The sequence below is a fragment of the Sus scrofa genome, chromosome 11 (genome assembly GCF_054392235.1).
Source record: "Sus scrofa isolate SSC_HxYL_T2T_F1_AM1 chromosome 11, Sscrofa_HxYL_maternal_Yorkshire_Landrace_v2.0, whole genome shotgun sequence".
Taxonomy (NCBI): Eukaryota; Metazoa; Chordata; class Mammalia; order Artiodactyla; family Suidae; genus Sus; species Sus scrofa.
The window spans coordinates 73,611,752-73,637,784 of record NC_139393.1 but is presented as its reverse complement, the minus strand read 5'-3'; the positions used below and the strand labels follow the sequence as shown (position 1 = coordinate 73,637,784).

The 26,033-nt window shown below is 46.8% G+C and overlaps 1 long non-coding RNA gene across 4 annotated transcripts in view; it reads right to left on the bottom strand.

Annotated features, from left to right (window-relative positions):
- The window catches only part of LOC146398683 (uncharacterized), a 146,720-nt gene that overhangs the window by 70,490 nt on the left and 50,197 nt on the right, over positions 1-26,033 (bottom strand). Inside the window, exon 3 of one of the 4 annotated variants that reach the window (XR_014819768.1) lies at positions 22,550-25,234. The exons of the other annotated variants lie outside the window; for them this stretch is intronic. This is a non-coding gene — a long non-coding RNA (uncharacterized LOC146398683). Of the gene's footprint in view, positions 1-22,549; positions 25,235-26,033 lie in introns of those variants that run through there. 4 annotated transcript variants of the gene reach the window in all.

Genomic DNA, 26,033 nt, shown 5'->3' with positions numbered 1-26,033 from the left:
CGTCAGATCCTTAACCCACTGAGCGAGGCCAGGGATCGAACCTGCAACCTTATCGTCTCTAGTCAGATTCATTTCCGATGTGCCACAACGGGAACACCTTCTTTTTCTTTTTAAAATAGACTTGACTTTTGGACATGTTTCAGGTTCACAAAGACATTGAACCGAACATAGAGAGATTTTCTGTACACTCTTGAACACACACAAGCACAGCCTTCCCCAGTATCAACATCCCCCACCAGAGTGGACCTTTGTGACAAGTGATGAAGCTGCACGGACACACCATCACCATCATCTAAAGTCCACAGGTTACCTTGGGGCTCACGCTGGCTGTTTGCTGTACATTCTGGACATTTTGACAAATGTATAATGACACAGGTCTGTGGTTAATTTTAATGGTTTTTAAGGCTTTACTAAGTTGAAAGAATAGGACATGACTAGAGATTTCCCTTCCCAGGTTACACAGGCAGAACTGTCCCTGCCAAGAAACAATTCTTAGCTACCTCTCTCCTCAGAACACTGTCTAATGATATAACAAGGCTCTACCTTAAGATCCTCTTTACAGAACTCTCAAATGTTCACTGTCAATAAATGCCTATGTTTTCAGGGACGGAGCCAGCACTGTGATTCTCTTCCCCGTAACTAAAATTGTTTAGCAGCTCTGCCTCTCAACCATTTATCCTCCACCACGCCAACTCCTATTCTTTCCAAGGTCAAGTTGGCACAGTGGCGGTTTTGGCTGAATGGAGCCTTGACACCTGCCTGACGGGCAGTCATTTCTTCCGCTTTTCTAGTTCCCACCCGTCGCTGCCCAGAGCCAGAGGGTCCTTGGTGTTCCTGTCCCCACTGCCCCCTGCTCCCTGCACCAGCACTACTCACATGTCCCTGGTTACTGCCCCGTAACTCTGTGGTTTGCTCAGCCACCTCCTCACTCGCGCTCCCGAGTCGACAAGCCATGTCTGCAAACCATGACTCCTTCCTTTTTCTCATGAAAAATTTAGACGAAGCAATCTCTGGCACCCTTCCTTGGGTACCCAAATGGATGCTGATTTTAATCCTATGTCTGTTCTCTCTAGATATTGAGGGCAGAGAAAGTTCTAGATTTCACTGGCTCCCTTACACTTTTACAATATCAAACACCTCCTAAACAATAAGCAATGTGAAAAATGGACTATATAAACTATAAGCAATGTGGAAAATGGACTATTTTGTTTGCAAGCTGAAGAATCACATACAAACGAGCATTTATTTATTTATTTAGTAGGGAAAAAAATCATTCTCGATTGCCTATATGGGACCATTCCTGGCCACTGGAGGGCTATTGCTTTACACAGTACCGGGTGGAGAGGCATGGTTATGGAAATAGAGCTTGGGACAGCTGCCAACATGAACATGTATTATATAAACACAGCTCAAATTACCTTCATGTATTTTGAGTTTAGAAATCTCCCCAATCCCCAGGTGAAAAACATTCCTGCAAGTATCTAAGTCTGGAATATCATGAAGTGAATGGACAGTGCAATCAGTGCTAAAAGGACCATTAGGTGATTCTCATGCTTCATGCAAATCGCCTACTTTGCCAAGGAGCAGGAGAGCCAGCTATCGTAGTTCGTTTAACTTTTCAAATTTCCAGATGCCGCTCTTGTCTCTGCTCCTGTTTGGACACCTGCCATTACGTTCCCTTTCCAATATCATCTAGCGTCCCACCTCCTCTCCCAGATGCTACTGCCTTCTCCCTCGTCTTTACCGTATTACCTAAAATGAATAGGGGCACGCTACAGTGCACCGAAGAGACAACTCCCCCCAATCCTGCTGCAGATCCAAGTGGCCTTTCAACTGAGAGATGGCCAGTGTGGCTTTCCTTGAGAAAAAGAGCTACCCAAACCAGAAGTGGCCTATCTGGCTTCATTTTGGTCCCATGTATCTTGTTCCCAGAAGCCGGGAACACCTCTGATTGCTGGGTGGCTGGCCATGGTCCCCTGGGAACAAAATAAGCTCTGGTCATCTCTGGCAGCTACTCCTGGTTTGGGAAGGAGAGGAGATTAGCCATGTATCGCTAATGAGAATGCTAGAATCTGACTTGGGACTCTGAACAGGGAAAAGCCCTTCTATCAAGTCAGAGCTTCAGGCCATCTCTTGCTCTGGTCACTCCCACCGCATAAAGGGTGCTCTCTGCATAGGACCCCCTCTACCGGCTTGTTATCACCCCTGGCCATTCTCACGGTCGCCTGGTCAAGTGAGGTCTCTGTTCAACAGCAACCTTCTACTAATACGTCATATTTTTGAAGCTGCTTCCCTCATTTCATTCCGAATGCAGAGTTAATCTTCTACACGATGCTGTGGAATACCAGGCAACGGTATGATATCCTGCCCACGGTGGGCTGGCTCTGCTGTTAAAAAACAGCTTTTTTGTTTGTTTGCTTTAAAATGAGAACACATTCTTCAACTAAAATCTTAGGTGAATGACTGCTATACACATGAGATAAAAGTGCACCTGCTTTAGCAGAAACCAAGTACATCAATTCTACAGTCTGTCTTGCCTTATTTCTAGGAGCAGCCCCTGAAATAGCCATGTGGACTCCTTGGAGCACATCAAGGATGGCCTGGAGAGCTCAGAACTAGATCACTGGTCACCTTCTTTTTGCGACTTTATTATGACTTCATAATAAAGTTGGACCATCCAGTTTCACACACCACTTAATGCCTGTATGTTTTCATGTGTTTCCATGTACAAATAACATTAGCCTCAAATACACAGATTGAGGCATAACCAAGAGGATGTTCGCTAACAACAATTTATGAAATAAAGCAAAATACATAACTAAGATCAAAGCCCATACGTTTACTTCATGTGGCAGCTATCTCTCCAGATATACTGGGCAACCACACCCTCGGTTACCCAGGTTCTTTTTCCCTTGTCACTTTCCTTCTCTTTATTCTCAAAATCCTCAGCTCTATTTTCTCTTATATTCCACTTTGCTCCCTTCTTTCTCCAGATCTTCCTTGCTTTCTTTTTGCCTCTCTTTTCTCTTCATCTTTAGGTCTTTCACTTTCTTTCTTATTATGTTTGTGTTTGGCATTTTCTCAGCTTCTATCTGCTCCTTCAGTGTCAGTCAGGCTAGACTAAGTCACGGTGCAGTAACAAACATCCCCCAAATCTCAGAGGCTTAAAGCAATGAAAGTTTACTTTCCACGTGTCCATCACAGTTTGGCAGGGGGCTTGGCACATTGTAGTCACCCAATAAGCCAGACTGACAGAGTAGCCTTTTTTCCTCAAATAGTGCTGGAGCAAAGAAAAAATGTGGGGAAACACACATTGTTTCCAGAAGTTTCCACCTCAACGTGAAATACATGTCACCTCCCTCACATTTCACTGTCAAAGCAAGTTACACAGATACACTTTAAGTTGATGAAGGAAGAGGACTTGGGTCATGTGTCTCTAGGTTGAGAGTCCAAATGTAAAGACATGCCGCTGACGAGTAATACCACAGTCATTATGTAAATGCTGCAGAGCCGGTTCAGAATCCTCCTAGATTCAGAATCCTTCTAATTTCCTTTCCACCCATCCCCGTCCCTTGCTCTCCTCATCTAGCCCTGTTTGAGATCCTTCCTGATTTCCTCCTCGTCCTCAGCCCTTCATGTGGTGGCAAAACCAAGGATGGACAGAGGAAGTATCTCTTAGAGGCAGAGAGAGAGAGAGAGAGAGAGAGAACGTGGTTTAAATACATAGTCTATGCTGGAACCTGGTGACTGCCCTATAAGCAAGAGAGAAGGCTGTGTCAGGACCCTAAAGCTGTAGGGTCCTAGTTCAGGCTCCCCCCTCACTGAAAGATGCAGTCCTGGTGGACACTGCTCTTTCCCAGCAGTTGGTGCTAAGGTCATGCAGCCTAGGGCTCACCTGGAGCACACGCTCCCTGTCTCCGATCTGCATGGCTCCATATGAAGATCACTTAAATAAACTCTCTTCCTTCCTAACCATCATTTAGCTGCTGCCCTCCCCAAGTAAGTCAGGTAAAACCATTCCTACTGTATTTAGGATAGTAAAGAAATAAAGCAAAAAGTAAGAAGGGGTTACTTAGTATCAGTTACTGTAAAAATGAATCCCAGGAAATAGCTATATTGTAAAATGACAGGGAGAGCTCTAGGGTAAAGCCACATCTTAGGGATCAGTAAAACATTACCTGGGAGATGAAGAAAGGCAAGTACATTTTATTTGGGTCTAAATGTCATTCATTCATACTGCTTGGTCAGATAGCAGTGGGGACCAGCAAACCAGGAGCCAAAATGGCTACTACACCTGCCTCCTATCTCCATCCTGTTGAATAGTCACGTGCAGTTTTGCATCTCAGGCTTCCTTTCTGGGTAGCATTTGACGGCATAGGGCCATGGAGGCATTTGTGAAGTGTTGACAGCAGGAAGGTCCGTCAAAAAATTCTATTGTGTTACCTGGAGTGCTATGAGTCAAATCAGCTATGGGCTGTGTGGCATGATTAGATAACAAGGTGGTCAAACATTAGGAGTGGTTACATATAAATGGATGCTTCTATGAGGGGATAAAGGACACACATTAGGAAAGTTTCTCAAGTGTCTCCCTCAATGTTTACTATGTTGATGCAATTTTACACCTAGGGGATTATTCCTTTGAGAATAAAGGTTGTTTTTTTGTTTGTTTGTTGTTTTGTTTTTTTAGTTTTCAGAGGGACCAATTAAAGAAAAACAGTATTCCTGGGAGGCACAATGATAATTTTTGTTTGCTTGCTTTTGGCTGTGCCTGCGGCATGCAGAGTTCCACTTCCTGGTCCAGGGATCAAACTTGCACATAGCAGTAACCATGCCAGGTCCTTAACCCACTGCACCACCAGGAAACTCCCAACAATGCTGATTTTTAAGCCATCATTGACTAATGCTTTAGTGTAAAGTTCACTGACAGCATAATTCTGGGCTAGGCAGCTACCTGGAAAATGGGACGTGAAGAGTCCTGGGTCCCGGGAGGAGATGGTTAGTCTTAAAAAAGCAGAAGGACCTGAGACAGGATTGGCCACCTTCTCATTTTTCCCGAGGAACAGCTCTGACTTTTCTCAAGACACACTAGAGAATTGCCTGTGATACAGAAACAAAACTAAGTTTTCCAAAGCTGTGTGTTAGTCCTATTCCTTGGGCCACCAGATGTATTCCAGATTTTCCCTGAGGGTGAGTCAGTTTGCTGGGAAGTGTGCCTTCAAGCTGTTGGTTCTAAGATGCAGGGCAGGAAGCTGAACTGAGGGTCAGACTGGGAGAAGGAGCTCAGTGGAAGCTGAGGGCATGGAGCCACATCAGTGTGGGGGTGGCATGACCCTGGCTGAGCCAGTCATTGACTATGTCAAGCCCATGGGGGTGGTAAGGAGAGGTGCCTGGTTTGGAGCTGAGACTGGGGAACTGTTGAGTTTTTAAAATTTTTTTATCAATTTTTTTTCTTTCAATTTTTGGCCACACCAGTGGCATATGGAACTTCCCAGGCCAGGAATCTGAGCCACAGCTGCAACCTATGCCACAGCTGCGGCAACGCCAGATTCATAACCCACTGAGCCATAGGGAGAACCCCACTGTTGAGTATTCATAGCAGTTCCAAACACTTTCAAAGACATAACTGTGCTGGAAATTGTTTTTTTAAGGAGCTAGAGACAAAGTCCTTTTATTCAGCATTTGATAATTCTATTTACAACGGAGAAATCAGAGGTGAATACATTATTTCAATAAGACAAACCAGTTCTATGTAGGAAATCAAGACTTACTAATTAATGAATTTAAAATGCACAATTAGTAATACCTTATCAAATTTTCTATCAAATCAACCACTTTCTACTGTTTTGTATATAAGTCATAATGAACTGTACAGTACTAACATGCATTAGCTCTCATTCGAGGAGAAAGATAATATCCCTTAGCCTTTACCTCTCTTGTTTACTTCCTTTGTCCCCCCCGTCAATGCTCCGTCTAGCGTCGGTACTTAATTTTTTCTTTTCTCGTTTTGTAAGTTAATCTGCTCTCTGGCTCAGTTCCTTAGATGAAAAATATTGACAAGTGCCTGATTTTAGAGAACCAGAGATGCTGAGATAGAAAAGCCAAGGAGAAAAGGTGACCCAGTGCTGGCTGCCTCTGCTGGAGAGAAGGCTCCGTGTCTCCTCTGCCACAGGCCCCCAGCCTCTGCACACGTCTGCTTTCCATCTGCTTCCAGAACAAACAAACTGCCCTGGGCGAAGCAGTAGCCAACAACACCAGTTTTGCATGGGAGTGACTCACGGCCCAGAGAACTGAGTCATTCTGCACTGCTAGCGAGCTTACACTCAGGGCTTAGCATAATCATCGCTTCCCCTGTGCACCCCCAGCCCCCCAGCTTTGAGGATTTGGACCACATTAAGTGATCTAGAGACTAAAGGGGGGGAGAGACAACATGGGTGTAAACTGCAGCGGGCAGGGAGGCCTCCACCGAATTGCAGGCATCACGTGTTTACATTTCAAGGCAGGAGGGAAAAAAAGATGTGTGCTGCTTTTAAACGAGGGATTTTCAGCATAGAAGGCAACTGAAAGAATTCTAATGTGTTATTGCCTCTTAGTAAATACTACTTCCTCCAAGAAACTGACACAATTGGGTTTGGGGGTATTTTCCTACTCTTATGAAGATGGTCGAAAATTGATTCGCATTTCAGATTTTTTTTTGACTCACTGAATATACATCATGTCATCAGACCCATTCTATTAAATGTCATCGTAGAAGCAAGCTCATGAGACTGAAGCTAGAACTTGAGTCTAAATGTCAGATGTAGGGCAGGTATAAAGGACAATTTTGATCATAATTTGGAGTCAAAATGATTCCTTTTGGGGTCTTTTCCTATAACAATCTTTTTCAGAGAGCTCGTGGTTTGTCTGCTCGCTCTAAATAAAGCATATTATTTTTCATAAGCGAAAAAAGTGAGTTTTTATGATCGAAAGATAGTAAATACAGCCCATATATCAGAAGCAAATAGATTCTCTTTACAAAAGACAATGCAAAAACCGTTCCAGACATTATTTTTACAAGAATCTGCCAAGATCTCTGACTCTTTGAAAGAGAGAGAGAGAATGAGATAGGCACAGGGAGTGTTTCTCAGAAGCCAAACCAAAAAGAAAAATCTTAAGAGAGATAAACATGATGTCATGTTTCTGAAACTTCCTGATCAACCTGAAAGGAGACCACCTGTCCCCGACGTGAGGGTTCTGTGGAGGAGACCGTGAGGAATGGAACTCTCCGGAAAATTTCCTGAAACAATGAATTTGTTTCCCCTGTATTCCAACTTTGGAGCAAATCTGTTACCCAGATGGAAATTTAGAAGCCTCAGAGATCTCCCATCCCTGAAGGAAGAACTTCAATTGAGAAGAGGCACTGTAGACTCTAACAAGAGGGGAATGCTCCAAACCAAAATTACCCCAAACCAACCAGGACTCGACCTAAGGGAAGCGGATGAAGGAATCAGCTGGGTAAAGGTGAGCTGCTCTTGCCACTGGGACAAAAACAAAAATGAAACAAACTAAAATGAAACAAACAAAAAAGAAACAAAAGTGAAACTCAGCAGTCCATCCAAAGGCTAACTGATCCAAAGGCTAACTGGACGGTATGGTTTTGACAGCCCACTCACCTTTCGCGAGCATTTTCCTACGTGTCACTTAGTACATGAACAATTTCAAATTTGACATTCACCAGAGGTGTGTGTGTGTGTGTGTGTGTGTATGTGTTTGCGTGTGACTCTATGTATATCACCAACTCTCCACTGAGAGGCAGATGGTACCAGTAAAAAAAAAAAAAAAAAGTTGTCAAACAGAGAACTGCAGTATAAATCATGATAAATTCCTTAGGCAGAGTAAAAACAGGATGAGTTGTAAAAATTCAACAAGAAAATCTTTAAGAAAGGACAGGTGAAACTGTGGGAGACCTCAGGAAGGGGCACTGACTTGGAAAACCTAAGCGGGGCTGGGGGCAGTGCCAAGCAATTGGTTCCATGTAACCCTAAGAGCAGCAAGAGTGGGTCCAGCCTCTAGGTAAGAGAGCTGATGAATGTGAGAAGGGAGAGGGAAGGGGGCGGAGGAGATGACAGAGGGCGGAATGGGAAGAGAATGCTCCTTAAAGCTGCGGAGGCTGCGACTCCTCGCTCTGAAAGGGCTGACCTTGGCGCTGTCCAAAGGGTGGTGGGCCTCTCAAATCTGCCCCCAGAGAGGACCCAGCAGCCTCCGGCTGTGGATGTCCTCGGCGCCTCGGATAAGGGTCCCTCTATGTGCTTTGGAAGCTGGACCACACCTCACAGGAGGGCTCTTTCTGCTCCATCGCAACAGCCCACTGAGGGCACTTGAGCATAGCGGTTTGGAATCAAAAAGACTCACCCAAACGAACCTGCCATATCCACAATATGCCTAAGAGCCACTGTACATGCGGCAATTATCCCATAAACAGGTCTCATAAATTGCTATGTTGCGTTTGCACTGCCAAACCAAGGAGGTAACTTCCATGTCATTAGCTGCATCGTTGTCATGGTAATAGAGTGAACGCCACACACACCACCAAGAGCGGGCAATTTAGTCGCATGCTGCCAAGTATTCTTTATTATTGTTTGATGTCACATATAAGTAGTTTCAGACATCATAATACGTTACTCCTGAAGACTTCAGCAGCATCTCCAAACACTAAAGACATTTTCCTAGATAATCACCATCACTTTTTGCACGTACCCAAATTAACACTGGCTGCATCCTGGGCTGTCCCCGCTCCTTATTCAGCTCTCCCCCGAGGTCTTCCAAATGTGTCCGGGGTCTCACTGATTCAGAGCAGGATCCACTCAAAGTCCACAAGCTGTGTTTGTGGGTTCCATTTCTTTCTTTTTCTTTCTTTCTTTCTTTCTGTCTGTCTGTCTGTCTGTCTGTCTTTTGGCTATTTCTTTGGGCCGCTCCTGCGGCATATGGAGGTTCCCAGGCTAGGGGTCTAATCGGAGCTGCAGCCCCTGGCCTACGCCAGAGCCACAGCAACACGGGATCCGAGCCGCGTCTGCAACCTACACCCCAGCTCACGGCAACACCGGATCGTTAACCCACTGAGCAAGGGCAGGGATCTAACCTGCAACCTCATGGTTCCTAGTCGGATTCGTTAACCACTGCGCCACGACGGGAACGCCTCTTTTTTTTTTTTTTTATTGATTTTTTTTCCATTCTAGCTGGTTTACCGTGTTCTGTCCATTTCTACTGTACAGCAAAGTGACCCAGTCACACATACATACAAACATTCTTTTTCTCCCATTATCCTCCGTTTCTTTCTCCTCTTTCAGTCTTGCATAGTCTCCCCACATCTTCTACCTCTACTTTTTTCTTTCCATGGTATTGATGAGCAGAGGCGCCTGGGAGCGGTCCTGTGGAACGCCTGCCTTCTGCATTTGTTTCTTACTTGCTCCTTGAGTCACTTACCTTGGTTTCTAAGCCCTACATTTGCTATAAGCTGGACGTTAGATGAACCCGTGCAAGCAGGTTTGGCAAAATGACTTCCTTGGTGATGCTGCATGCTTCAGAGCAAATGGCAGTGAGATCGGCACATTGTCCCACTTTTGGTGACGTGAAGATGGATCCATCAGTTACGGTGGAATAATCTGAAGTTCTGGCAAAACCCTACTCCTTTGAACCCAAATTTGCTGGATGACCTGCCCACCAGACCTAAACGCGGGCGGACATCTCCTTCACCGAGGTCTCTCCAAGCCTCATTGGCCTTTTCCGTCTTGTACCTGACCTGTTGAACTAGATCTGGAGACCGCTGCTCTGTTTCCTGTGCTCGCCGTGTGATTGGCGGGAAGAAGTGAAAGATGTGAAATTCACACACTCCCCGGGCCTCATCTGCTAAGACAGTTGTATTTAAGAACACGTAACTCCATCAGCTAATCTCTGGCTCGATGGAAGGGAGGGAGGACAGGAAGCAGGAAAGAGAACACAAAGGAAGTGGAAATTTTATATGAAAACAAGAGATGAAGAGACAAAGTAAAAACAGGAATTTGGGGAGGCTTTTTCTTTAAACTCATATAGCACGGTACCTGAGAGTTTAGACTAAATCAGGAGACTGGGATTCACGTTCCAGCTCTCTTGCTGCCTGGCTCTGTGATCCTGGGCACTTTAAAAAGCACTTAGCACAGTACCTGAACCACAGCAAGAGGAGATCCATGCACAGAGGGTGCCGTTGTGACTAGGTTCTGCAATGAGTTAAGGAACCATTTGCTTGTCCTTTATTTTTCCATTAGATTTTCAGAGGAGAGGGTGAGGGAAAGCCATCAGAAGCTGAAGTTTTACTTGGGTCAGGAGCAATGGCTGAACATTCCCCAAGCCCAGCCTGGCTCGAGGATGGGTCAGGGATGGGGGTGGAGAGTAGCTAAAATAAAAACTCTCCTTCTTTTCCATGCCACAGGGCTGGGGCTTCTCAGATGCAAACTTCCCCCTGCTCCTCTCCACTGGGTAGCCACAGAAGTGAAGGGATTCAAGGGCCAGAAGCTCTTCCTCTACCTCCAAGCTTCTCCGGGGACACAACTTGAAGTCAGCAGATCTTAAGAGACATACGGTTCAGTGGGTCATTTATGGCACAAATTGACATTAATGGACCTAGGAACTGGCCAAGACAGGGCAGTAAAACAGAGCATCACCAAATGCTGGGAGGAAGCGTCAGTGGGTCCAGCATGAAGCGGTCAGTGGATTAGGCGCTGGGCTGAGGCTTTCTCGTCCTCTGGAGCCTGTGGTTTCGCATCTGCAACAACTGGCCCAGTGGGCGCCTCTCAGAGAAACCTCGTGTTCGTGTGGGACCTCGATCATGCAGTATTTGCTTTCAATCATCAAGGCACTCTGCACTCCGTAAAAGGGAAGAGTGATGAATTCTCCCCTTGCAGTTTTATCCCGACGGGAATTAATGTGGAAGGTTTCCCATTTTATTGAGCCACCCCCAAAAGGGAGCAGAGAAAGCCCGAGTGCCTCTGGGCGCTCACCTGCAAGCGGAATAACCCAGATGAGCATTTACCCTTCAGCTTTGAGATCATTTCCGCAAGTACCGCCTTTAGCTTTGAGCGCAGGGGAATCTTGTCAGGGACTCTGATCCCTTCACTTGGGGCAGGTCCTACAGGGTTGGGGCCTCAGCTACCGGAGCGGACGCTCACTCAGCCCACAGGTATTGGGAGCTTACTCCATGGCCACCCCAGTGACCAGTCCAGCGAGGCAACTGCATCGTGGACATTTCCCGGGTCTCCCCAGCATGAAGAACACGTGTGGGGAGAGGGATGAGCTTGAAGGAGAGAGAGAAGGAGGCCACAGGCCATGAGCGTGTCCCCACCTTCCCTCTGCACCTGCAGCAGAAGAGGAAGGACCCATCTTTCATCTCACTAGCAAGTCATGGCGCCAGCACCATCAGGGGTTGCCTGGAGCAGTGGAAAACTCCTACAGCTGGGAGCCCTGTGCCACTCTCCCCAGGCTGCCAGTGTGTACGCAGTGGGCAATGAAAGGGCTGTTGCCACTGAAACCACTGTGATGGAACTCTCGTCCATTTTTAAAAATGGTTACTATTTTTGTCTTTTTGGGGGAGGGGGAAGCTTTGGATCATGTTCTAGAGACTCCTGGAAGCCTTAAGAGCCTCTACAGGGCCTAAGCGTAGGCTCATTTGGCTTTCTGTCATCTCTCCACCACCTAAGCCTAGTACTGGGCTCATGGAGGATGCTTGACTATTTCCTGCTGGAGTAAACAGGTATGATCATCAGTGTGCGGTTACAGACTCTCTAACACTTTCTGTGTGCTGACAACTTAGTGCCCCCAGCACATGTATGCGCATTAATGTATTCACGTGTGTTGTCACTGCCTTCTCTCAATAACCCTATGAGATCATCACTGAAACATGAGAAAAAGGAGCAAGGTAGAGGTCTCGCCCAGGTACAAAGTGGTGGAGTTGCGATTTAAATACAGGTCCACCTGCAGATGCAGCTCTAATTCAACCCCCAGCTCAAAATTTAAACACCATGGAAAGAAAAGGAGAGGACGAGGGAGAAAGATGGAGAGAAGAACGTGGGGAATGTCAAGCCTGCCTTCGAGACAGTTATAATCTCACTAAAGGGACAAGCTGTGTTTCCACGAAATAATTAAACGAGAACACAACACGGAACACAGTAAATTGCCTAAAACAGGCCCTTAGGTGCAGTGAGCAAATGCCAGGTGGGGTCCGCGTTGGTGCCCATGAATGCTTGCGGGTTGGCAGGGGAGGCCTTGAGATTTGAGGTGGGATTTAGAAGATGACCACGCCTTTTTTTTGTTTTTTGTTTTTTGTTTTTAATGGCTACACCTGCAGCACATGGCAGTTCCCAGGCTGGGGGATGAATTGGAACTACAACTGCAAGCCTACACCACAGCCAAGGCAACACGGGATCCCAGCTGCATCTCTGACCTACACCACTGCTTGTGGCAGCGATGGATCCTTAACCCAATGAGCAGGGCCAGGGATCAAACCTGCATCCTAATGGACACTATGTTGGGTTCTAAACCCACTGAGCCGCAATGGGAGCTCCCAATGGCCATGCTTCTGATGGCTCGTGGGATAAGGAGGGGACTTTGGAGGGATGAGAAAGAGACAGTGGAAGCACACTAGCAGTGAGATGGCAGCTGGCGCTATTCAGGTGTGATGCACCCTGGGTGCTGAAGAGCAGCAGGAAGTCACATTAGCAAGGGAACAGGTGGTGCGTGGAGGATTTGCAAAACGTAGGCAGGAAGGGCAAGCAAGCGGCCTGGTAAAAGCCGTGTTTTGGCCAGTGGTGGTGGGTGGACCTCAAGCCAGGCAGGGGTCTGAAGACAAAAAAACAGCATGTCTTCCTTCTTGTAACCACACTGGGGGGTAGAGACAGCTCGGTGGAGAAGGCACAGGCATTTGCCATGGACCAGAGTGAGAAACAGGTAAACGTTTGCTTTCCCTAAGCTGGAGAAGATGGATTTTTAATAAAGAGACAGCATGACTCATGTCACAGAGCATACCAACAATTCAGGAAAAAGTCACTTGAGACAATGCCAGAATGGCAGGCAGTGTCTCCTGATGGGCTCTCAGGAAGGACCCACTCTGTCACCTACACACACACTCACCTACACACACTTACATGGGCACACACACATTTTCTCCTCCCGAGAGCACCACCCTGTCCTTTGGTGCCACAGTGGGCCTGAGAGTCTCCTGAGGACACCTGGGGTCCGGCTTCCGCAGTCACTCCAGAGCCCGAGCTGATCCGGCTCCCCTGAAATCAGTGTGGTGTGTTTGGCTGTGATTAGAGGCCGATGGGTATCAGCAGAGGTGGCCCCGTGACTTCCGAGCGCTGGCATCAGGCCAAATGTAACCCCATCTCCTCAGGTGTGAGTGGGACCTGGACCTGCTTTTAACCAATGGAAGAGCAGGGCCTCGCCTGTAAACACGCCCCTTCACTGTTCCACCCAACTTGCTGGTAGACCAGCAGACTGTCACTTGCTGGCTGTGCAGAAGGGAGCCGAGATGCCGTGAAAGGACCTGTGAGAGGGCCAGATGGTATCACCCGTGAGGGGCCCCCCAGGTGACCGCCAGCCAGACAATGGGCACTCCAGTCCTGTTACAATAAGGAGATAAATTCTGCCAGCAACTCAAGGGAGCTTATAAGCGAGTTCTCTCACTGAGCCTCCAAATGAGGATACGGCCTGGCCCACACCCGGACTGGTGCCTCCTGAGACCCTGAGCAGAGGACTCAGCCGAGCTGGGCCAGTTTGTGGTAATTCATCAGGCAGCAAGAGAGAGCTAACCCCGCCTTCATTTTACTGTGTCCTCACAGGAAGCCCAAGAGGGCTGTGAGCCAGAGACTCTCAAAACAAGCTGGAAGGAAGGAGCTAACCAGTAGACACCAACGATTGCCATTAACTGGCTTTACAATCTTGTCAAGTCATTTTCATTCTCCGGAGCCCCAGGTCTCTCTTCGATTTGATAGAATTGGGTGAGAGCATCTCCAAGTCGTCTCCTAACTCAAACAGAGTCTGATTCACAAGACTGATGGATGAACAGGTTTAATGTTTGCTGAGCATCTTTCGATGGGGCGTGCTAAATACGGTTACAACTCATCTCAGTGCAATTCCAAAAAAGAATCATGAGCCGTTTGTTACTACGGTTGCTTGCAATGATAAGCTGACTGAGGCTCAGAGAGGTTTAATAACTTGCCCAAGACCACATGGCTTGAATGTGGTAGAGCAGGGAATCAGGCTTATGATTGCTTCACTGCATTATGCTGGACCAGAGCCCAGGAGAAAGTCTACTCAACTATTTCACTAAATGCAATCAGGGAAAGAGAAGAGCAGAGCAGCTTTAGGAAAGGACCTGGAGTGGTGAGCATCAAGTAGAGGGCCATGTACGTGGTAATTCAATCTGACAGCCGAGACTGAGTAGATTCCAAGTGACGGCCTTGAAAAAGTTCAGCCATCAGGAAAGTTCATCAGAGGTCATTTTAGAGTAAAGAGAAAAGGGAAATTAGGAATTTAGGCGGCTATCTTCCATCAGACTCTAAACACTGATGCCTCTAAATTGCTTTTTGTGGCCCAGACATCTCTCTTCGAGCCCAGGCTTATCTCTGCAACCCTCTTGATGGTCTCGATTTGCAACTCAACATGTCTCAAAAGCAAAGCCACCCCGGTGCCCAGAGTCACCTTCATTCTGGGACCCCAACCCTGGTTAAATGATTGACGATTCACCCGCCTGGCTTCCACCCCCAGCAACAGCCTCTGCCATCCCTTGCTTCTCAGTAGTTCTCTAGACCCAAGGATTTCACCTCCTCAGTATCTTTTATCATTGCTCATGTCACCGCCTCAACTCCGACATCCATCACTTCGCTGCTGGGCTATTCAGCAGCCTCCTGACTTGGCCCCCTGTTCTCCAGACCACCCCTTCCACCTTCTCTCTATACAAGTCCATCTTCCACATTCCTTTCAAGGTGAACTTGCAATAATGCATGTCGCTGCCATATTTAAAGTCTCTTAAAGGCTCTCTATCACTAACCGGATGCGTCTCAGCTCCCTGATACGGGACGCGAGACACTTCTTTCTGGCTTCTGCCTCCATCTTCACTCTCCTCTCCTACCACACCTCCTCTTGTGCATTTTAGTCTTAACATACCTGTGGTCTACCCCCTGCTGGAGTCCTTCCCACAGTGTCCTTTTATGTTTTATCTGCCTACTCACTGTTTCAAGGCTCAGGTCAAACGTCCCATGCTCTACGAAGCCTTTGTGTGAGCCCTCCCAGAGTAACCATGTGACCCAGCTCCAGGGGTCACCCAGCACGTCAAGGGTGGCCGTTCACACAGAACATCGCGTACACGATCCTCCTGGAAGTGGGCAGTGGTGCCCACCACACACAGTCCTAAGTGAGCCTGATCGCCCTCCCAGGGTGAATACGTCTGGTACCATATCTGTCTCCTCCTCCAGACATTACCATAGCTCTTGATGTACACGGGCCATGTCTTACTACCTTTGAATTCCTAATGCCCAATGGAGTGTCCCACATACGTCGGCTCTCGATAATCTCTGCGGAATGACTGAGTGTACGGTTGGATGAAGTCTTCCAATGTCAGCGCGTAAAAGGACAAGAACTTAAACTGTACATTCGAATTTAGAATTCAAAAGAAGGGACAGGTTTCTCGGGCCAGCTTAAGTTGGGCCCTCCTGGCTGTGCTTGCCAAAGAGGACAATGCCAACCGGTCAACTGAAATGCCATTAGTCTGATGATATCGGTGCAAAAAAATAGAGCCGGTTCTTTCCAACTGTTTTTGATATACATACAAGCGAATTTTGCTCTTGGTGAAATGTTTCAGTGGGCCTGATTCCAGCCACATGGAATGAATTTTTTTTTTTTTTTTGGTCAACTTAGGAGAAACTTGGCCATTTAAGCACAATTCAAAGTATGTATATGGAAGGTATATCGGTGTCTATTTCCAGGGAAATATAGGCAAATATTTAGCTGTAGCTAAAATATCCAAGTCTAGGACTGCAGGAAAACTTTATTTACACATTAAGAAACGAGGGTTCCCATCCCACTCTGTTTCTTCCAGCTGAACAGCTGAGTGCATGGTTTTAGACTGCAGTCGAGCCTGAAACTCTCCAGGGATATTAACTCAGCCACATAACCAGCAGCACAGACAACAACACATTGGGAAATTGATGACAGAGCTCCCAGCCTTTCCCAGTTATTTATGGGCCACTTTAGTGTGAGGTGGTGTGTGTGTGTGTGTGTGTGTGTGTGTGTGTGTGTGTGTTCATTCCAGGGCCCCAGAATGGTTCTGGCTTAGAAATTCTACCACCACCTGCTCTGGCTTGAAGTAGACCCAGCATCCGGGTAGAACTTCATAACTGCATGGGATATACAGCTTCTCCTTCATTTCAGAACCCAAGAAAAACCTTCTCCAACGTCTCAATTATCAGACTCAGAAATAGAAACAAAACTACAGCTCATAAACTATTATATGCTGCATAGTCATCAGGACGTTCCTGATATTTTGGAGAGTGTTTAAGATCAGAAGAGTAGGATTTTAATGTGGGTCTGGCACTAATTTGCTGGGAGAAATGGGGCAAAAGCCCTTTCAGTTCTCTAGGTCTCTTGTGTTCTCATCCTTGGGCAAACGTCTGTACGCTGACTTCCAAGATGCCTCTCAGCTTGAAATCTGCTTATCAGCTGATTGTATTTATCCCTGCAGTCTGTATTCATTCATCCCTTAGATCAATAAAGACAAGCCAAAAGGCTGAACCTTAAGGCTCCAGGCCAGCGAAGAGCAGTATGGGAAGGCTAATGGCTTACCCATATTTAAGATAAACCCCTTGAGGGTAAAGACCACATCTTAACCATCTTTTTGCCAAATGCCCAGCACAGTGCCCCATACATCCTGGAAGTCTGCAAAAGTCAGCACGTGCAAGGACGACTGCTGGTTAGAATTGTGCCTGGGAATTGGCTGCATAGGCAAAGACTACATTTCCCAGCCTCTTTTGCATCCAGGGGTAGCCATGTGACTAGCTCTTCCCAACTGAATATGAACTCTAGTGGTTAGTTCCCCTTCTAACTTAAACAAGCGGCTGTACCTTTTCCACTCTTTCTAAGAAACTTCTGTGTTGAGTATGACAGAGTTCTGGGTCCCTGAATGTCCACGTGGAGCAGAACGTCCGCTTTCTCCACTTACATCAGACTGGTCCAAAAGTAAGAAACAAACTTCTATTACATTAAACCATTAGAGTTTAGGGGTTGATTTACTCTGACAGTTGTTTTTACTTTAATGAGTATGCAGAGAATAACAATTGCTTGAATGCCAAAACAAAGCACATTAGATTTGCAAGAGATAAGCTGAGGGAGGGAGGAAGAGAGAGACAAAGAGAAGGGGGCTAGATGGAGAGGGAAAGAAAAAAGAAAGAACAGGTTTTGTGTTGAAAAGAGTTTTCTTTGGAAAATTGAAAGGTCAAGCGTGTAGGACTCAGACCACAGAATGTTTACAATAAGGGCAGAACAGGGACGCACCTGGGAGGCTGTGTAAGCAGGGTGTAAGTAGTTTCCTCTGCACAGAAAGGGCTAGAGTTTGAACTAAGGGGAATGTTGCACCAAAGAGCATTGGAATTGGATCAATATCCCTGAGAAGCATTGGTGCAGCCCCATTGGTCAAAACTGTATCCAGGAGAGGGGTAGATGAGAGGTTAGAGACTCCTGATAGGGTAAGAGCGGATCCATGAGCCTCGGGGCCTATGCGTGCCATCTGTTGGAATCCTGGGAGATTTGGAACACCTCACGTTATCACTGTGCTCTGAGCCAACATGGTGGCCTTAGATGTTTAGGTATAGAGAGCCTGAGATATTGTCATTGATTCTTCTCCATTCAGTGTAGGGAAAGGCAGCCAAGATGCTGAGAGGGTCAGTGGGCCTCAGGGATCTGGGGTCAGGCTAAGAGGAGATACATGGGGCTGCAGCAGATGTATGAACGCAGCAACAAATATAAGTTCAGGGCAGCAGGGACCGGCCACCCCCAGCAGGTGCAGTGGCCTTCACACAAAGCCCCAACTGTACGGGATACTCCGGGATGAGCTAGAATAGGGGACACCAACTGGACCTCCATTCCTAAAGCTGCTGGTACCCATCCACCCTGACTTCCCAGAGGAGAAGAAACCACAGAGGACTCGAGCATCCTCTTCAATAGACTGACTTCAAACAGGGTTTCATCTGAAAAAGTCTCGTCTTAAGATGAACAATCCTTGAGAGGCGAGAGTTTCCTCTGCAGCCTCGGACATGAAGGCTCATGAGGAAATTTCATTCAGTTATAGAAAAATAAATTTACATTTCTCCACATCCAAATTATACTGCATACATATTATGCCCATTAAATGCATGGAGTATCCTAGAGATAACACTGACCCGGTCAAAAAGCCAAGTTTACTGCCTTGTTGTGAAGAGTAGGAGAAAGTGGAATTTGATGGATTAGAGAAATTACTGTCCAGAAGTTTGACGGTTAAGAGTTGTGATCTCTGTTTTAATAAGAAGACGACTGAGGGCGAGAAAGGCTCAATAACTTGCCCAGAAACAGAGTGAATAAGTAGCATGACTAATTTTTAAACCCCGTTGGACTCCAGAGCGCCTCCCCCACGCCCCTCCCACCCAACATGGACCCCTGGCTTGGGTCTTACTGCAATGGACTAGAATGAGAAGTCTTCCACCCGCAGGGCCATCACCTCCCTGGACACAGCAGAGTCCTCAATACCTGTCCATGGCTCCACATGGAGGGGGTGAGGTGTCCTCCTCTCTGTGATCAGAGCAGACTTTGCTGTGCCCCTAAACCTGTCTCCTGACTCCAGGGCATGGAATCGTCTTGATTTCCTGCTGGAGCAGGAAGGCCTGGGTGGAATCCACAGCCACTGGGACCCAGGGCTAAAGTCCACACACTCACTGCCTAAGGCCAGAGATGGGCCGAGCGCCAGGACGGTTGGGGTGACCAGCTGTCCCAGTTTGCCTGGGACTGGGTGGGGGCTGGGTAGTTCTGGAACACAGGACTTTTGGTTAAAATCAGGAAGCTCCCAGGCAAACCAGCATGAGTTGGTCGCTACTCTGCTCCCTGCGGAAGGGCCAGACCAGGCCAGGTGGCAGGATGGAGCAGAGACCCTTCTGCTGGAGCACAGGTGGGCAGGGGCTTCGCCTACATGGCGGGGTCTTGGATCCCTTCTGGAAGTGAGAGTTACATAATAAGATGAAGATGGATGTGATTCATCACTGGCACAAGAGGAAGAACATACACACACCTAAATATAATTTACAAGTGGCTCCTCTTGATGGTATTGCACAACCAAATTAGCTCCTTTTAAAAAAACACCCACTTTAAAGCACAACAGATGATCTGTACTTATGCTCCAAAACGGAAAAGTTTGCTTCGATGGCAGAAACAGTGGCGACAAGCAGAACGGGATGTGGACTTAGTTCTAAGAGAACTGGGCTTGTTACAGTCCTGACCCCCCCAGGTTCCCCGGACGCACCCGAGATTACAGCCCTGATCTAGCTTCCCAGGTCAAAGGCTGGGCCTTCACGTGAGCACAGACCCAGGAGCACTGACTTCCCTCCACGCCGGACCAAGGACCCGTCCATAACGACTATGGGAGGGGCGGTGTGGGCAGGGTCCCTGAAAGCTTGCATCTGGAAGGGCAGAAATCCTGACTGTATTTTGGGCTGATGGATTCCTCCCAGGAAAAGCAGCTCATAGGGGAGGGTGGTGACAGTCAACAGGACCGAGGTGGCAAAGATACAGGACTAGGTGCTGCCCTGCTGAGTTCATTCTGGAAGTCTGTTTTGAATGTACAGTGCTGCCTCCTTGGGAGGGTATTTTAAGATGCTCTGCCAACCCGCGAGGGCTCTGGGTAGCTTTTGTTTCTGTGCTCACACAGATGAGGAGCTAAACTAATTGAGAGAGTGACCCAGTTTGTGAGCATCACAGACTCGCACACTTGGCCTGAATTCCTGCGCCCTTGCATGGATCTAGCGTCCTGTCCACCTGGAAGTCGCTCTCGGATCTGCTGCAAGCATTTGCTCGCCCCCATATAACCGGCAAACATATTGTCAGTCCCTGCTCCTAAGCAGTAAGGAAGAAGAATTTCAAGGGCTCGACTCTTCCAGAGGCTTTTGTTAGTATCCACACAGCGTTGCAAAACGGTGACCCTTGTCTGCCTCTGTTCCATAACCACACTGTGCAGCTTGTGCTCGGGTATCTTCCCTTGACTGAAATAATTTGGATGCCCTAGCGTTGTTTACCCAAGGTTGTGAGAGGAGAATCGCCTTACAACCTTGGACTGTTTTCATTTTTACTCCTCCAAGTATAGTTTTCTACCCAAGAGCACCTCAAGTTGTCATCAGAAGATACTGAAGAAAAGGGAACAAGTACCCCCACCCCCCGCCTCTCTGTCTTCTGCTCCCTGCTCCCCTCACCACACACACACACACACACACACAGAGGGAGGAGGTATTTAAGGTGATGGGCAGGAGTGCAGGTGCGACCGGGGGCCTGGCAGAGAACTCTTCCTTTCAAATGGGCAGCTTCCATTTGGTGTATGTATTTCTTCCCTTCCTTATTCCCAGCTTTCAATCTCCTTCATGATTAATAGATACGCCAGAAAGCTTCTTATTCTCTCTTTGGGAATTATGCCTATAACAAAGAGTAATTTGTGCAAAAAGCAAGTTGCTGAGGAAGGATGGGCCAGGGAAGCGCAGGGGCACGGGAGGAGGGGCCGTGAGCGCCACAGCACAGGCATGCAGCTGTCCTGCCAAGCCTGGCAGCTGGTGAGGACAGAAGGCTTCAGACGGACACGTCCAGGTCCCGGCTGCAGACACACTTACCTGCAATGCGTCAGGCTTCGTGCTGCCAGGCAGGAGTTTGCCCAGCGTCCCATCTGCAGGTCGACTCAGCTGCTGACCGAACCCAAACCCATAGTTCTTCACCCAGGCCCTCTGGGCGGGTGTGTCTTAGGCACAAGTCAACCCGGGGTTTGGAAATGGTATGTTATTCAGTGGCACTGGGAGCAGAGACTGAATTAAACACTGAATGGAAGTGAGAAGAGAGGGAGGAAGGAAGGAAGGAAGAGAGAGAGAGAAGGAGGGAGGGAGGAAAGAAGGAAGGGGGAGTGGGAAGGAGGGAAGGAAAGAAAAAGAAAGAAGGAAGGAAAGAGAGAGGGAGGGAGGGGGAGAGAGAGAGAGAGAGAGAGAGAGAGAGAGAGAAAGAAAGAAAGAAAGAAAGAAAGAAAGAAAGAAAGAAAGAAAGAAAGAAAGAAAGAAAGAAAGAAAGAAAAGAAAGGAATATTTCTAGAGCCTGGCTATTCAAAGCTTGATCCATCAACCAGCAGCATTTACATTAGAAATGCAGAATCTCAAGCCTCAACCCTTATCTACTAAAAAGGAATCTGCATCTTAACATTCCTGGTGATTCATATGCACAAGAAAATGTGAGAAGGGCTGAACTGAGATATCACGTGGAGCTTTCAAACCTCTCCAACTGCTCTTCCACATCCGTACCCCCCAGCTCCTGGGTCCGCTGGTCTGCAGTAAGGCTCAGGCCTCATGACTTTTAAAAGCTCCTCGGATGATGTGCATGGGCATCCAGAGTTGAGAATCAACAGTTACACTCTAGAACAGTGGGTCTCAAAGTGAGGTCTCCAAACCAGCAGCATCACATGGGAACCCGTTAGCAATGCCCATTCTTGGGCCTTACCCAGACCTACTGAATCAGAAACTTTAGGGGGTGGGAGCCAGCCATCAATGTTTTAACAAGCTCTCCAAATATTTATCCAGAACCACTGCTACAGAAGGACCCAAAAACAGGAAGAAGAGCTGCAAATACATTCAACTCTACTACTCAAAGCCCTCCAGAAATATCCATTACCTGTGGTAGGAAGTACAGACTTTTCAAATGACACTCCAGATTCTCCAGGAATTCATCCAACACGCCTTTCTAAACATATCTCCTATACTCCCTTTAACACCTGCTGCTAAAATGAGTGGTTTGGTTTCTAGCGTCCCTTCCAGTTATAAAACGTAGTGATTCTATGCTTCCAAAGCTGTGACTTGAGCCAAGTCCATTGTCTCCCCGAACACGGCAACCTAGATGTTCAGCCTTCTGTGCCCACAGAGGTCTCTCTTTCTTCCCCATCTTCCTAGGCAGATGCTGCTTGCTCTTCAGGGCCGTGGGTGAGTGCTACCTCGTCCACGAACTGCCTCCCCAGCCAGAAGGACCCTCTCTCCCCGCATTTCTAAAATCACTTTGCTCATGGCATTCACTTCATCGTTTTCCATTAGTCATTTGGTCCATGTTCTGGCTCTCAGCCCTATTTACTGTTCCTGAAAAGGAAGAGTGTTTTAGTCTTCTTTAACTATTCCCAGCTTCTAGCACTGCCCTCTGCACACAGGAAGTAGCACATAAATACTGACTGCATTAAAATGAATGGGGTTGAGGGCTCCCAGGAGAATCTGGACTATGAGATGAATCGTGACGGGCCTTTCAAAGCCAGCATGGAATTCCAAACCAGCCCACAAGAGCACAGTATCATGAGCCTAACAAAGGTAACTGTGTTCCAAAGGTTTGGTTTCAGAATATGTCTAAGTCACATCCTCAACTGCAATCCATAAAAAGAAATTACATCGAATTTTATGCTGGTTGGCATGGATAAGTTACTCAATAATTATTTTGTTGGATACATTTTTGGGTGAATATGGATAGAAAATTTTCTAGAAAAAATCTCTAGGAAACCAAAAAATGTTTTCATTTCAATCACATATATGTCAGTGTAGGTATTGATATCCTATACTGTGATATCCTATATCCTATATGATATATATCCACATATATATTGTGATATATATATAATATCCTATATTGACATATATGCGATATATGATATCCTATATTGAAATGTAACATATATGTAATATGACATACATGATATCCTATATTGACATATGTGTTACACATGATATACATACATTCGATATGTGACATATATATGACATATCATGATATATACGATAGCCTATATGGACATATATGTGAGAGAGAGATATATATATATATGTGTGTGTGTGTGTGTGTGTATATATATATATATATGATACCTTATATTGAAATGTAATTTGGCTTAACCCTCTGCCAGACACATTACAAGTTTATATCTCATCATCTTCATAATCCTAAAAGGGAGACATTTTTATTCCCCCTTCTCTGGGTAAACTCAAGCTCCAGAAAGTTAAACAATTTTTTCAAGGGCATCTGGTCAGGCAAGAGGCAGGATAAGGACCACATCTGGAACTTATGTGTCCAGAACTTTACTCTCGCCTGAAGGTAAAGATGCTCCGTATTTCAAAGATTTTAAGAGATTAATTCATCCTCTTGTGACTATATAGACTGTGTGTCTATTTCTCCCTTTGATCTCTGTCATGGACTATACATCTGAATGGTAAGGCGACCAACAGAACTTCATGGAAATGATTGCTCAGAAGCCTCTTTTTAAAGTAGAGATTAGGGAGTTCTCTTCATGGTGCAGTGGAAACGAATCCATGAGGCTGTGGGTTCGATCCCTGGCCTCACTCAGTGGGTCGGGGATTCGGTGTTGGCCTGAGCTGTGGGGCAGGCCGGCAGCTGTAGCTCCGATTCAACCCCTTGCCTGGGAACTTCCATAGACTGTGGGTGTAGCCCTAAAAAAGCAAAAATGAAATAGAGATTAAAGAAGAGGAATAAGGAGGAGCAGAAGGAGGTGCACAGCCCATCTTCCAAGTAGAGGGTGATGGAGCCGCATCCGCGTGTCTGCTAGGCCACTAAGACCACCACAGAAAGAGCATTTAAATTACGTCTGCTGACGTAACTCACCCACACAGGAATCAGCAACCCGCAGCCACAGGCCAAGGGCAGGGGCGTCTTCACGGCGGCCTGTTGCAGGTGCTGCCACTGAGATGCTGAAGAAATCTATAAAACAGGGGATTTTGCTTCCTCCCTCCCTTTATCCACAGCCCCACCAGCTCATACAACGTGCTGGCTCGTCGCTCAGGCTCTGGGACCCTTGTGTTTTTGGAACATCTCCCTACAGAATCATCTTCCTTCTTGATTCTTGTATTCCACACTCAAAAATGACCCCACTTCTCCTCAATCTCCCACTTTTATCCAGGATGGCCAATTTGTCACCGAATCATAAAGTCACTTTGTACTAAGGAGTGAATGGCTGATAGACATTCCAAACTAGGGAATGTATCTGCAAAACAAAAACAAAAACAAAAAACCCCCACATGATCTTAATGAGTTTTCAATTGGTTAAACGCGCAGAATTGAATTTGAAAGGTAACCTTGTAAGTGTACATTTTTTTTGGGGGGGATGGCATCCTCTGTGTTCTTTCTTATCTAATCCTTTGTTTTCCAGGACAGAAAATTAGTGGTCACCACTTCTACAAGGCAGGAGACTCTTGATCTGACTCAGTTCTCTGTGATGGGAGTTTTGTTCTCAGACAAACCAGAAAGAATCAGAATCAAACTCATCAATATGTACCCTGAACTCGGCGCGGCTGGGGTCAAAGTCAAGCACGATATAAGAACAGAGAGGACCCAGGGATGTTGAGGCGAGAAAAGCTCAGGGCCACCAAGGAGAGATGAAAAGGAGTGCTGGAGTCAATACCACCCCAAACAGAAGTTGTCATGGAAACTCCCCTTGGAAAGCAGGCAGTGGGATCTGGGAAACTGGATGAAGCCAGACTTGATGGCCAGAGAGAGGGGGAAAGTCTGAAGCTCCGCAGTGAAGCTGGACACTAAAGGGCAACAGGGTCATCAGGCCACCACTGCAAGCGCAGAGGCGCGCGCCACCGAGACCGCAGCACGTCGGGGCCACAAGGCCGATCTGTCCACAGCCAGGAGGCGGATGAGCACGAGCGTGAGCAGCTTCCCTTCGTGGCATGACAGGGCTCGTGACTCATCCTGTGCAGTGATGTGATGGGTGGGCGGAATCTCTTTTAAAAGATTTCCAAGAAGAATAGGTGCTGTGTCCATATCGAGCTTTTGGCAGAAATTATTTCTTTACTTGGAGATTGAGCATAGAGGCAGGTAAAACGATTGCTGCTGTGAGTTCGTGGACCAAGTATTCCCTTCTGAATCCAGACGTGAAGATTGTGCAGGCATACCAAAGATTGATTTCCCTGTTTTCTGGCTGAAACAAAAATCTGAAATTATATGATGACATGGACTTATAACGTTGGCGCTCATACTGCACATGGATTGCTTTTCCATAAATTTCCTCTTAAAGAAGAGTCTGTAGTACTAAACGCACACATGTGGTTACAAAAATTTTCCAGAGAGGAAAAGCAGAGAGCGTGCCAGGGAAAAGAAAGAACTCTTTCAGCCGCACATAGCAACGACAGCAGGCTGACTCTAAAGCAGGTCTATGTGGATGTTTTGATACCTGGAAATGGGAGTAAGAGATTCTTCAGGAAGGCAAATAGCATGTATGAAAGAAGAGTAAAACAATTTGCCACAGTGTCCTGTGTAGGGAAAAAAGAGCAGGTGACTTTAGCATGATGAAGAGTTGTCATGAGAAGCTCTGACCTGACTAACTGGTCTATGCATCTATGTTAAATTATATAACATCCATTCATTAGGACGCTAGAGATTTCCTTTTGAGTGTATAAATTATACCCTAACTTGAAGTTGGACACAGCAAGAAGCTGAAGTGGAATGACAGAGAGAGAAAAATGCATGCTCTCCTTTGAAGCCTTGATACGTTATTGCTAATACCGTGCCCATGCCAGGCTTGACCGAAGGACATGATGGGACTCCCAGAAGAGACTAGCAGTAGAAGGAAAGAAGCTAGGACAAAACAGAGGTGATGTAGGACCTGGGTCATGGCAGCAAACTTGACTGTATCATTGTCACTGGAGAGGCGGGGCAAGCATTTAACCATCAACCAGCATTGATCGGAACCAAAAAGCGACTGAAGAACGAGAGCAGAA